Source organism: Phasianus colchicus, chromosome 5 (assembly GCF_987193195.1).
Source record: "Phasianus colchicus chromosome 5, bPhaCol1.hap1.1, whole genome shotgun sequence".
NCBI lineage: Eukaryota > Metazoa > Chordata > Aves > Galliformes > Phasianidae > Phasianus > Phasianus colchicus.
This window is the reverse complement of record NC_143440.1, coordinates 39,034,040-39,047,836: the sequence shown is the minus strand read 5'-3', so window position 1 is coordinate 39,047,836 and position 13,797 is coordinate 39,034,040. Positions and strand designations below refer to the sequence as shown.

General features: G+C 48.9%; 1 long non-coding RNA gene across 2 annotated transcripts; it reads right to left on the bottom strand.

The window, feature by feature from the left end:
• Positions 1-4,295: 4,295 nt before the first annotated feature.
• Positions 4,296-6,625, bottom strand: LOC149917867 (uncharacterized). Of its 2 annotated transcripts, none has more exons than XR_016466982.1 (4): positions 6,538-6,625; positions 4,990-5,122; positions 4,517-4,647; positions 4,296-4,383 (listed from the first exon to the last, which is right to left on the bottom strand). It is a non-coding gene; the product is annotated as an uncharacterized LOC149917867 (long non-coding RNA). The 2 variants fall into 2 exon arrangements; XR_016466981.1 differs by having other exon boundaries at positions 4,302-4,418.
• Positions 6,626-13,797: the final 7,172 nt, after the last annotated feature.

The window sequence follows — 13,797 nt, the reverse complement described above, 5'->3', positions numbered from 1 at the left end:
GCCAGTCTCAAGGAATTTAGGCAATGCCTCTGGTAAAGATGTTATGTTGCACTGAGATGAGGCACCGAAAACCTCACAACAGTGCTTCACTGGATGTGGAGGTGTCTCACTGACAGTCAGGTTGCTGCTGGCTTAAACACATCCATGTGCCACCATAAACTTCTTCACCCATATAAGTGTTTTGTACTCAGGACAGAGAAGCAGAGATGGAGGGGTGCAGGCAGAACCCTGGGGCAGGAGGCGGGCAGAGGCAGATTATTAACATAGCCAATATTGGCAGCGTTCAGCCCCTCAAACTCTGTCCTATATCAGCAGATAGATACAGTGAAATGAAATTGCCTTCATGGTCAGCTGCGGAGAGAGCTTGTATCTCCCAGCCATTAATCAGGGCAGATATGAAATTTCCTATCTGTGAAGTAAAAGGGTGCTGCACTTCAATCCATCCAATTATTTTTTCAGTGATTGTAGATGAGGGCTGAGGTGCCAACTGTGGGGATGTCACCGACTCAGCAGCATGCAGGGGCAAAGCCTTGGCTGTGAAAACACTCCTAAGCACTCATTTTACTGGCCAAAGCCACCTGGAGTCTGTTGGTGGGAAAGGGTTTGGGTGGGAGCTGATGAGGCCTTTGGAGATGTGCACATAAGACCACGACGTGGTGCCCCCACCTAGCCACAGCTGCCTCATCCTCAGTTTGGGGATAGGAGCACAACCCCATTGCTGTGAGACCCACCCAGCTTCCTGAGGGAGGAATTTCAGGGAGCAATTTGTAAGCTCCAGTGCTAGCTGTGGCTTCGGCAAGATCCCAGCACTAATCCCAAGAGTTGGCCCCCTGTACAAAGACCCCAGTTTAACACCTGCCTGCCTTGGAAATGTAGCATTGTTCTGAGAAAAAGCAAAGCTGGGCAAATACAGATTTTTTTCTGAGGTGATGTTGGTTCCCACCATTTTCTAAATTGTTTTCTCTGTGCAAACGTTAGATGTAAAGCAGATTTGCTTTAGCATGCTCTGGCTGAGCAGCAGGGAAATTAATACAATAAAAATGCAGCTATGCAGAGCAATTCTCTAGCGACTTCTCAGCCTTCCTCTGATGGTGGTCTTTGAGTCTGAATGGGATTAATGGGATTTCCTTCCCCAGTAGAGAGACAGACTTCTGCTCCCCCAGCCCCTCCACAGCACAGCACCACCTGAATGGAAACCACAGGCCAACAACAATCTAAGTTCTCAGATCAGAAAGGCTCCCGATTTCTGTTCTGAAATTCCAGCCAGGGTACTCATTCAAAACAGGGGTCTTGAATCGTCTCTGGTCCTTTAGTATCTGTGGGCATTTCACCAAAGCTCCTTTAAGGGATGAAGTAGCTTCCGTGAGGAGAAAGCAAGGTACTAAAATCCTGAAACCCATCCTTCATTTCTGGCTGTGACTATTTGCGTCACAACAAAGACTTAGGCCTTTTTTTCCACTCTTTTCATTACTTTTAGTGACACATTATTGGAGTAAAAATGCCTGTGAAGGAAATGGAGCATTTAAGTCCCCTAGAAATTTAGGCCAGCTCCTCTGGTGAGAAAGAACTTGAAATGCCAAGGGATGGGCTAACACTAAGGGACTCTGGGTATGGGCTGTGTGTCAGATGGAATCCCCACAGATGTTACCAAAAGTGTCCAAACAGCTGTGAACTGGTTCAGCCTGCAGAAAACAGACACCAGCTGATGCAGACTGCCCATCATCTATGAGACAAACCTCTAAGAAGAGATAAAACACACATGTTTCCCAAACGTGTGTTTTTATGCTCAGCACTTCCTTGCAGAGGTGCTTCTGACATGACATTTTAAACAATTGCATTTTAGACCAGCAGACTTTAGGGCACACAAGGGAGGTGTTTGCCCCGACTTTGCTCTAAATAATGCACACGGGCTGCTCCTCAGAATCACAGCTGGCGTCCCCCCATATATTAGCCCAGCAGCATTGGGTTTTGATGGCCTGTCAGCTGCTGCTAGCAGTGACATCCTCATCTGGAGTGATTGTGGCCACAGTTCAATAGTCTCTGCATGACTGAGAAAAACAGTGTGCCGAGAATGGTGGTGCTAAATTTTAAAAAGGAATCTTCAAAAGGTTGAAGAGGAAAGCAAACGAGATGCCAGTGCAAATATTAAGGACCCTGAACGCTGCATAGGGTTTCTTACTCGCTCAACACAGAGGCAAGAGCCTGGGCTGCATACTTGAGCGAGGAGGCGTGAGGGGAGCTGTGTTACAGTTCTACGGAATAAAGGTAAATATTTTCATCGGCAGCCACAGCACACTGACCATCTCTACAATTAACCTCAGCAATCAAAAAAGTCATTGGATAGGTAGCCAGGGCCTCCTCCCACACGTGGCAGTGTGCAGACTCCATGTCAGGAGCTGCTCATCCTCCACAAGACACTGCACAGCTGGGCCCTGCATCCTGTCCCGGGTCAGGGGACCACGGTGCCCCACAGCACCTGGAGATTCTCTTTCATGAGCAGGAGCTGCACTTTTGCTGCTGTTTGAAGACGAGCAGGGGTTCAGGGAAATGCTCACTGCCGGTTCATTGCTTTGACAGCAATGTTTATGTGATGGCCTGTCAACCGCTGATAACAGGCGCGTCCTCACACTCAGGAACACAAGTCCCAGCATAACAAATCCCACGCTGTTGTCTAAGGTTGAGTGGCAGAGAGATGAAACTCAGTCGTGGCAATTGCAGATTTGTCGGTGAAGCTGGGGAGATGTTCAGCAGAAAACTGGTGGCTTGCAAAGGCTCTAATCTTGAGGTGCCTCAGACATGTATCGCAGCACTGATGGGCTGCTGGGCCTGCGCAGCAAAGTGTGCAAAAGCCTCCAAGGAATTAGAGCAAAGAGGAAACATCAAACATAAATGTCATCTAATAGGAGAGCAGAGGAGGAACTATTTCTTCAGCTGCCAGGATGGCTGGTTAAGAGGTATCATGATGGTCTCGGTTACAAACTACACATGGAAAACAGGTCCAGGACATGATTCTGAGTGCCTTGGGGACATGATCTCAGGAAAGCATGGCTCCTGCTCTGGGGACAGAGACAGAATCAGAAAAGCAGATGAAGTAAGTACCCCCTACCTCCTGCCAGGGAGAAAGTGGTGCAGTGAAGAGCAACTTAGTCATGTACATTTTCACAGCATGGGAAGCTTCCTAATAGCTCAAAGGAATCCTGCTGTTGGAAAAGCAATGGCTTTGATCAGAAATGGCTTTCAGGTTATGTCATCACAGATGAAGTCCTTTGCTTATGAAGTCTGTCTCACCAGCATACGAGGGAAACCAGTGAGAGAGATGACGCCCGTGGACAAAACTAAATGACTTCATTTTCTGAAGATGACTGGGGATGAGTTTTCAGGGCCAAGAAACAATTAGTGCAGCCAGTCCTGAAGCTTTCCCACTGATCCCCATCAAGACATCTGCTGTTGCTGCAGAATCTAGCCGTAAAAAAGTCTCTGAACCAATCTGACCACTTTAACATGGCCCCAGCTTCAGGCAACCCTCTTTCTACTACACAGTTCCCTCAGGACTGTCAAGGGTTAAATATATCTGTTTCTATGGCAGACAGGTCTTTTTCTACTTGCCAAGGCATGATTCAGAGGAAATCCAGAGGCAATACAGCCTCTGATGTTCTATACAGACTTTGAATCTTATGAACTCTGATCTGTAATAAGGGCTCTGAATCCAAAAGCTCTTCCCGCTGTGTATGTAGGCTATTTCTGTTCCATATAATTGTCTTCTGTGCCCCGTGAAGTCCATCACTAAGTTCACATCTGAATTTGTTTTGAAAGGCATTGAAATGAGGAGTGCTCAGTGGCCTCACGGGCCGGGGACACAGGTTTCCTTCTCATCCCAGAATGCACTTTCCGGCTCAGCTGCCTCTTCTGCCAAAGAAGCCCACCAGCACAGCAAACCTCACCTCATCATGTCCAGTGTGGAAATTTGTCTGAAGACAAATGGCACACATCACATCACATCAGCACCTTAGCAGCTAGCAGTGGCTTACTGGAAAGGTTTGTTCCAACGATGAAGCAAGCCCTGCGTTCTTCAGAAGGAAGAGCATCTGTTCATGAACGCTTGACTAATTTCTCATAATCTTATAGAAACAGCTTTCACCACTGGAAAAGCATCTCCAGCACAGCTAATGTGCAGTCAACAGTTGGCTGCCTGTCTTGTTTTACTGAGATCACCAAGAACAACACAGATGATGCAGGAACAGCACAGGCATTTCAACAGGAGACACAAGTAAAAGGAATTTACTTAGAGTGAGGGCAAACAGAGTATGCTGAAGCAGAACTGATGGCTCTGGGGACACTGTAGCTCAAGCCAAGGTGTGATGCTGGGCTGGGCCAGTCCAGGGGCTGTAGGGACAAACTTTCAGTAGAATGACTGCTCCCTGTGACAGGATAATGTGAAAGTAGGAAAGTTTCCATCTGGGGGTCTGCGAGTTGTGCCAGTCTCCCACAGACTTTGCCATGCCATGCTTGTACTCACCATCACTGTCCTGTGACTGTGTGCAGCTATGCTCCATCACCTTCCCTGTTATGGAACTGCTCCCCTCGTCTTCCTCGGTGTGCTGTGGCAGAGGCCCTGCTCCCTGCATACAGTCACTGCTAGTCTGTCTCCTGCCACGTGAAGAGCAAATTGGAAGCAGAGGAACATCAAACTTCTGTCTGAATTTTACATTGCAGACTCCAGATTTGCAGCAAAAAGCTTTGTTACCTTTGTTCCCACCAGGAAATTCAAGCACAAGTATGGCTGGTCCCTGAGGCTAGTCCCCTTCAGAGATATTTCCCTTCAAAGCACAAAGAGTAGGGACACTCTACTCGTATCCCTCTCACTCATCGTGGAGCACAGTGATTTGTTTCAGCTCCTCCATCTGTGCCACAGAGATAAAGCGATTTGCCTATCGCAGTACAGCACTCAGAGATGGCTGGGTGGGAAGCACTCCGAGAGCCAACCCTCACCTTTCTCCATCTGCAGTGCAATGGGTCTCTGAAGGAGATCAGCCGGGGGAGCTGGCCCTTCCTGCCATCCTTCATCACTTCCACATCTGCTGGCACCACGCTGATGCTCCCTGGGCACGCCAGTTCTCCACTGCTGCAGATGCAGAAAAGAAGAAATGAAATACGCCTCATGTGTGAGGGGAGGAGGGAAAGGGCAGAGAGGGAAATGATGCCTGCTATTTCCACGTCTCAGGTATTTCATCATCATTACAGTTGCAAATGACAGTATACCATTTGCCAGGAGATAGAAGTAATGAGGAAGCAGAGGGGAGAGGCTGGAAGAAGAGAGAAGAGGTGGAGAGAAAGAAGATAAATACGTGCACAGTTTAGGAAAATGAAACAACAAACACATACAAAAGAAGGAGCAGTGACAGACTTTGAAAGCAACAGAGCAAAAATGGAGGAAGAGAGAACAAAAAGGTCTGACTGGACAGAGTGGGAGAAAGAAGAAAGGTTCTCAGAGAATTAGCTGGCAGAGGCAGGAGCTGGCTGCTTCCCATGAGTTCAGAGTACTGATAGGTTATTGATCTCAGGAACCCAGTGTATTTCATACAGCAGTATTTTATTGCTGGGAAAGGCAGCTGATGTTTGAGAGGACAGGGGACGGGGCTGCTGGCAGGCTGCCTTTTGGCTGCAGGCAGCAGCAGCCTCGCAGTCTTAAACCTGGGCTGCGGAATGTTAAACACACAGAATGAGGACAGGGATTTAGGAGTCATCCGGCCCTGTGGGATGGTGTTTGGAAATAAAATTAAAAATAAATAAATTAGCAGATGCAGAGAAACACAGGGACAGGCAGAAGTCATTTGCCTAGCGGATGCATCTTCTCACAGAGGTCAAGCCACCACCTAAGGCAGCAGCCTGGGAAAAACGCGCTAACGCTTATTTGATGAAGAAATATTTTGGTACAAAATAACAGCATTTGCAAATACAGACAGAGAAAAGAAGATGGCTGTACTGAAACTAGAGAAAAGTAAAACACAGACCCAATCTACCTCAGCTCACATTTGTGGATCACAAAGCAATGCAAGAAGCCAGAGCACCACTTCCTGCTTGAAACAAGCCTCTGGCTTTTTGTCCACGTCTGCAAACCCCTCTCAATCCCAGCCCCTGCAGAGCTACCCAGCTCTCCTGAGTGCTCATCTGCAGTCCCCACCTGGAGATCCTGCTATTTCCTTTCTCCTCCAGCCTCTGAGCCATTTTCTGTTTTCAGTGATCTGCAGCACTTTTATCCTTACTGCTAACATCAGAGCTGCAAGGCAGCTGGCTGCTTGTTGACAGCAGCATCTCGGGACAGGTAGCTGCAGACCTCTGGGCAACTTAGCGGGGTGCTCACTCAACAGCTCACAGAGCACAGCCTCTGGATTGACTTTGAAGCCCACAAGACCTCTGTCATACGCACCATCAGTGGTAAATCAACAAGCATGCAATGAATGCAAATAGTGCTGGGGATGGAGGGTCTGGTATGGGTGGAGAACAAACCCTCAATTGGTTGTTTCTCATCAGAGTTACCTGGGCATCTGAGTAGCCTTCGGCATGATACCACACCCGGGTGCTCTCTCACAGCAAGATCAGAAGCCAGAGCACCACAATAGGAAAGGAGCAAACTCCCTTCTGCTGCCTACCCACCCTTTTCAATGGCCTAAATAGAGAGGTGCTAAAAACCATCCCACGCTCCATCAACGAGCTGCAGGTGCTGGTTGTTCCCCAGGTGAAGGCATGCTCTTGCCCTGCTCCTCTCCCCCTGGGAGCCACTTTTCCCAACTGTGGTCTTTTGCAGTGGCTTTTTACAAAACTCTTAATGAATTCCAGGGTTTGCCCCTTGCAGAGCCTGGATTAAACAGAATTTTAATGAATATTAGAAGTAATACCTTTAATTGAAAGATAGGCTCCATCTGAAGTAAAATCTTGGCTCCACAGGAGTCAGCGGGCAGCTTGCCGATAACTCACTTGAGCCAGGGCTGTACCCATTAGTGTCGGGGCAATTTCAGCCCTTCCAGCTTTTTCACGGGTTTCAACAGAAAATGCCACAATTTGTTTTAATAACCCAGCTCCCTTTAATGAGCAAATTAAAAGAAGTTGGTGCAGAGCAGGAGGGAAAAATGGGATGGTGAGCAGAATACTAAAAATCTTCTGGTGGGGCAGCGGTATTTTTGTGATGTCCTTCTCCCTACAAATCAAGTGTGATGGCAGTGAGGGCACCTTCACCCAGGCTCCATCTCTTGTGCTTGCCTCCAATGGGGCCTGACTTACCTCCTGAATGAAGACCCCCTGCTCTAGCCCAGGTGCTGGTCTGGCAGGCACTTCCACTGTATAAAAAGAAGGGAGAAAGGGACTTTAAGGCAATCAGGAAAATACTGACAAAAGGACTGATGAAGCCAAGTTAGTCAATCCGCTGCTTTCATGGCAGAAGTGAAGATAATATGATCAATGTGGCTCAAGCCAGTAAGCAACCTGCTGCTGCTTTCAGAATAACCTGTAAAGCATGGTGGAGGAGCCCTGTGGAGAGGGAATTACAATAATTGAACCTAATGGCCGTGTGGGTGTTTGCTGCTCTTGCAAGGTCATTGTGGGATGCAGTCAATAAGATTGTAAAGCCTGTACAAATTGCCCAACTGGGGACAGAATTGGGATATAAGTTGGTAACCCTGTTGCACAGCCTGCAGGACTGGCAGAACTGCTGCAGGACCCCTCACGCTTGGTGTGTGCAGGGCTGGGGGTGATTCCTGGCTGTGAATCAAGGCAACTTAGCAAAGCTTACATGTGTGGAGCAGGAGTTTGTTCTTAAAATTATAGGAGCCCTGGGGTGCTGAGAGAGCTGTGGGAGGTCAGGCTGGACCATCCCCATCTTGCTGTAGGTAAAACACACCAACAACCTGACCATCATCAACTGGGCACTGTTCCAGAAAGAGGAGAAATGAGAGGGTTGCCCAGGCAGAGTACCTCACAGACAACAGTATCTTGAGCCAATGGATTATGGCTGGACTCCTGCAAGCTGTTCCCATTTATATCACAACCCTGCTTTATGAAAACTTGAAATATTTCCCTGTTTATAAATGATCCCTAGTTGGAGGTTGAGCCCATTATTGCTACAGCTAAATCTATAACCCTGAGAACAGACCTAAGTGAAAAACAAGTGGCTGCACAGACTTCATGCACAGTTGGCTGCTGTAGTCGAGTATCCACAAGAAAACAAACACACTGGCTACGTCTTCTTTGATTAAGCCTCCCTGCCCCTGCCTGCCTGCTTGTGAGAGCTCACAGAGCCCATCTGAGCCAGACTGGATCCAGGATGGCTGCAGATGCTGAACTTGTCACAGGTTGAGCTCTGAGGGTATCCCAGGCTAAAGGAGAGGACGGCAATTAACATGACCACTGCATCCCACTGCTGCTGTATTTTTGTTTCTAGCTCCAGGCAGTCTTGCCTCCAAAGGTCTGAAAGCCCTGTCCTCCCATTATCCTGTTCTCTGTAAGGTATTTCAGCATCTGATGTGAGCATCTGTTGACTGTTGGCCGTTTTCTGATGGTGCATAAGTGCCCTCCGTGGTCACTCAGTCTTCAGTCAGAAGAGCACCATGCTGGTCCTGCTGCAAGGACTGGAGAGAGAGCTTCAATTATAAGCACTTATTTTTGGTAGTTCATCACTCAGTACAAATGCTACCCTTTGAGATGCATTTTCTCTTGTTTCCTTTAGCTCACAGGTGGCATATTTTGTCAAGTCTGACAAAAATCTCTTTGGCTGGTTTGTTCTATTCCAACTAAGAGGCGGGTAAAGCACCATGAGTATTTTCCAGATGTTGCATTTTTTCATCTTCCAGACTGATGCATTAATTTCAGCACATCTCTTTGACTACTCTGCTCTTGCCTAGGTCCAACGCTGCCATTATGCTGGAGGATGATTTGGTTACAGAGAGCAGATTTAAGCTAATGTTATGAGCTTTAGCACTTACCAGAGCCACCCACATGTGGGCATTCACTGCCCTCCCCTGGAGAGGCTCCAGCTCCCCTGCTTGTCCCGAATGGCCTAGATGGGCACGTGCCAGTGAGCTGAGAGATTTGACGGGACGTGGGCTTTTTGAGGTGAGGTTCAGCAAGGGGCTGGGCTGCAGGAGCTGCAGCATTTTGGAGAGGGTTTACACCAGTCAGATTTGCTGGGAGGATGCTGAGGGGTCCATGAGGTTACTGCAAAGAAATTGAAGGTCCTTCTGTGGAGAGACAAAAATGGAAATGTTGACCTTGTCTGAAGATCAGAGATGGGCTGCAGAGCCAGGGGTTGACTTTAATGAGCTGAGAGCAGAAGAAGGGCCTCTCTGTAGGTGCTTGCCCTCAATTTATCCATTTTCTCCCTGTTAAAATCATGGTGCTCCCTGGGGAAGGCAGCTCCAAAGCCCATCTCATTTTGTCATTTGAATGAAGCGTTTGATCTGAGAATTACTATTATTTAATATCTGACAGCCAATAATGCTTTTGGCACTGAACCAAAACATTTGGGAGAGCCGGCTCCTGGCCCCAGGCTTTAGGACCACGGTTCCAGCTCCCAGTTAGTCACAGGACACCAGGATCCTGCTCCTAATGAAAAACGATGTGACGCATATGTGCTATGAGTCATTATAATGTTAACTACTGTTACTTCAAGCCCAGACATTGCCAGTATCGCTTTCCTCCCTGAAGATGATTCATGTGCCTCATGCGTGACAGTTCAGCCATTTTTTTGCTTATTCAAGTGAATTTCAATATTTTTAAAGTATCTGGGGGACAAGACCCTTCTGTTGCTGCTTGCTGAGCTGAATTTTCTTAAAATTTCTACCGCTGGTTTGCCTGGGGGCTTGACACTGGGAAGGAGACAAAGAGAAAAGCCCCAGAGCTGCAGGTCATTGAGCACGGGGGTATGCAGTGGGGACCTTGCCCTGCAGAAGGGTCGATCCCAACCCTCGAATGTGAGCCCCGGGACAGGGCAGCAGGATGCTGGGGGTCTGCATGAGGCCCACACCACCTGGGGATGAGGCCCTGCCACCACTTTGTGCCAGCACAAATGGGATGTTCCCTGTGGTGCTCACACCGCTGCCACTGGATGTCTTATTTCCAACCCCGCTGCTTCCTTTTCATCTCAGGCTTCGACAGTGCTGTAAAGCCTCATTTCCAGAGACTTTACCTCCTGCCAATATCTGAGCTAGGCACTCCCCAGGGCTCCGTCTGTCAGAGTGCAAAGACAGTTTGTTCAGCAATTAGTCGGCGGGGGAGCTGCTTTCCATCAGGTGACCGCAACCACAGGTGGTCTCAGATTTGGCTGTGGCTAGATGCAGCACTCTGTGCTCATGTTGTGGCACAGGGGCTTCTGCAGATGGAGGAACCCCTGTCCACTGTGGGTCCTTCCCATGTCCCGTGGCTGGGACATACCCATACCTGACACAGCCTCTTTATGGGCCAACTCAATCTGGCTAAAACCAGCAAGGTCAGAAGTGTTGGGTGAGCATTCAGCTAGTGAAAGCCCCCAGTGAGTCCTTTCCCACGCGACCTCTCTGCATGGTTAACAAGCAGACAGACACTCCCAGCTTCCTTTTTTTCAAGAGGATATTACCTTTTATGTCCTGATTCACCATAAGGCTCTGTCTGCCAGTGAAAGCACTGGAGCATATGGTCCGTTCGTTATTCTGGGTTTAGAGCTGCTTTGCTTTGCCAAAGCGATGCAGAGCAGCAGGCCTGCATGCAGGGTTCCCCTCTCTATGCTCTTGTCCTCCAGATGTCCTCCTGCACACATCCCCTGCACAAACCCATACCCACAGCCCCCTGCCTCCTCCTTGTGGCTTCAAACCATGTCCCAGCACTGACGGTGCTGTTCTTCACTCTTCAGCCTCCCCCTGGGTGGCTCCAATTCAGGACAGCTCCTAAGGGGATGTTTGGGATTCACAGAAGTCTCTTGCCCTCATAAGAATCATCAAATGCCCCAAGCTGGAAGGGATCCATAAGGATCATCCAATTCTTCAAAGGACCAGCTCCTCAATAAGGACCTACCCTTTCCCTTAAGGACCTCCATGTCCCATATGGGAAGAGATCCAAGCAACCATCCTTGAGAATGGGAATTGCCATCACTGTCACGTGCTTCAGGCATCTAGCAGGACTTCCTAGCTGAGCTGAGGGAAAGGAAGGTACTGCTGAATGGCTATTCATGATATGCAAATCAAGAGCATAATTACCGCAGGATTCAGGTGCTCTGAATGGCTTTCTGAAGGCAGCCTCCCTGCTCCATCCATCTTCTGCCACAGGCCCTGCAGCAGCACTGGAGCTGAGGCCTGTCCCAGAGACACCATGGGGGCTGGGGACAAAGGGACGTCCCCTCAGGCTCCGATGCATTCAAGTGCTTTTGGCAGCAGCTGTCATTTCTGCTTAGCAAGAAGGAGGAGAATGACACTAATCCCAGGAGGAAGGTGTTCAAACAGATCGCAGACACAAGCTTTTCCTGGGCTTTAACTGAGGTAACCGAGCGATCAGGTGCTAATAGCATTAGAGGCATGACACACCTTTGTGCTGGCTGTTACATTTCTGGGGGGGACCTGTAGCTTATATCTTCCTTCCTGAGCCCTCTGAGATGCTTGGGTACACCACAGACTTCATTCTGCACCCCAGGGCCCAGAGCTTCACCACTACAGAAGGCTTTTTAAAAATGCTTTTCTGTATTTTTCATCATAAACGATCAGAATTTGTCTTCTAATTGAAAACCTGGACTCGTCCATAACAGCTGAGTCACTACCAACACATACAGTAATATTTTTATTATTTTCTGTATCCCTTTATGAAAGCAAACTGACAACATATGTGGTTTTTTTTCCCCTCACCACTGTACATTAACCAGATGGTTTTCACTCTATTGTCCACAGACCCACCCACATCTTTCTTCCCTTAATGCTTCCAGTTAATTTAGAAACCACGAGCAATTATGAAGAGATGAAGTCGTTTCTTCCAATATGCTTCTCCTTCTACTTGTCCACACTTAATTTCCTCTCCCACCACGCTGCCCAATTAATTAGGTTTGGCTGATCCCTCCAAAGCTCCTCTCTCGATTCCAGCTTTCACTAAGCCGATCATTTTTAACAGCCACAAATATCAGCTAATCTCTGCCACGTTCCCCCATCTCTGCAGTGCGGCCGTAAGATCACAGCGCTCGGCTCTCACGGACACCTCCCGTCCCCACTGCGGCCCCGCTGCCCCTCTTGAGCGCTGTGTTTGCCTTTCATCTCCTCTTGCTTGCTTTCGCTTCTTTCTGAGGATGCGCCCTCACCTTCATGGAGACCTTCCAATTATTTCAGGTTTTAGTAGATTCGGTCCATTCCTGACGGTGAATCTTTCATCTCGGTGCTCCTCTTGTGGCTGCTGGCAGGAGCTCAGGCTTGCAGCATGCAGTGATCTGGTTTTTGGCCGTCAATAAAGTACTGTTACCAAATTTGTCGTGGCATATTTATCTGTTGTTATGTCTGTAGCGAGATGAAACCTGTGAAGCTCAGGACACGTTGGCAGTGAGTTTTTAATGTTTGATAGAACGTAATCAAAAACAAAGGCCCACCTTCCTGTGCACGGCATCTCTGGAACGCTACCACAGCCTTTTACTCATGTATTCTATGTCTACGGCAACATTTTTTTCTAATTATTTTTTGAAAAGAAGCATCACTTAGCTGGTATAACAAGCCCAATGTGAGAGCACATCAGCTAATATTTAATGTAATGACATCTCATTTCCTTCTGCTGGATCCGTTCTCACCAGAAGACTCCCTTGCCACCTGCAGCTGAGAGCACGGAGCCACTCGTACATCCATTTTTCTTTCCTTCTCCCCAGTGGAAGCAAAAATACAAGGCAATGCTCAGCAGGGCAAGGGCTCTGGGTGCTGTTGCTGCATCTGCCTCAAACCCTGGCCCTGTTGGCTCTCTGGGTGGGGAAGTGGCTGGCAGGCAGTTTGCCCTCACTGCCCTGGGGTGGCTCATTGATGACTGTTGGTCATGTAGCCTTTACAGGCAGGATGGCGCTCCTGTCACGTCCCAGGGACACTGCCCCGCTGTGACACAGGCTGGGGGGCTGACCCCCAAGCTGTTTTATACCACGCCTCCCTTAGCACAAGCATGTACATCCCATAGCTGTGAATGCCTATGTTTCTTTTGGAGCTGCCCGAGGTCAGCGGGGCTTAGATTTGTGATGCTAATGTCGCCTTATCGCCACGCAGCCAGGAGAAGCAGCTCTGCTGCTAAGTACCGCCCGCAAAGTTGGCAAGGGCTAATCCCCCACCCAGCCGAGGAACTGCAGCGCTGCATTTTAAGCCAGTGATTGCACACGGCCTGTGTGAAGGATGGCACTGCTGAAGCCTCTTGTGGGGGCAGAGATGCCACACGCCAGCAGAGGCAGCACTGGCAGCCATCAGCTATGTCCCTACCCTCCTGCTGGGCATCTAGGCTCCTCGGCAGTTCCCTGGGCCTTGGCAAGCCAAGGATTGAGGTGCTTCTTCCACTCCCGAGTTTATCATTCCAGCTACCCTGCAGCATGCAGACCCTTTTCCTAGCAGCATCAGAGCCCCTCAGGCCTTGCCGAAGGGCTGGCCATGCATGATGAGGTTCTTCCTTCCTGGCCCTCTCTAATTAGCAGATGCTGGCTGAACGTGACTGTGCAGGGGCTGACAGTGGAGGCAGATGATGGGGCTGCCTGCAGCTGTGTGCATGCCCACTGGCACCAGCAGCTCCTGGAGAAAGCCACTGCCACCAAATCTTGCCCACAGGCACTGAGTCCCATGC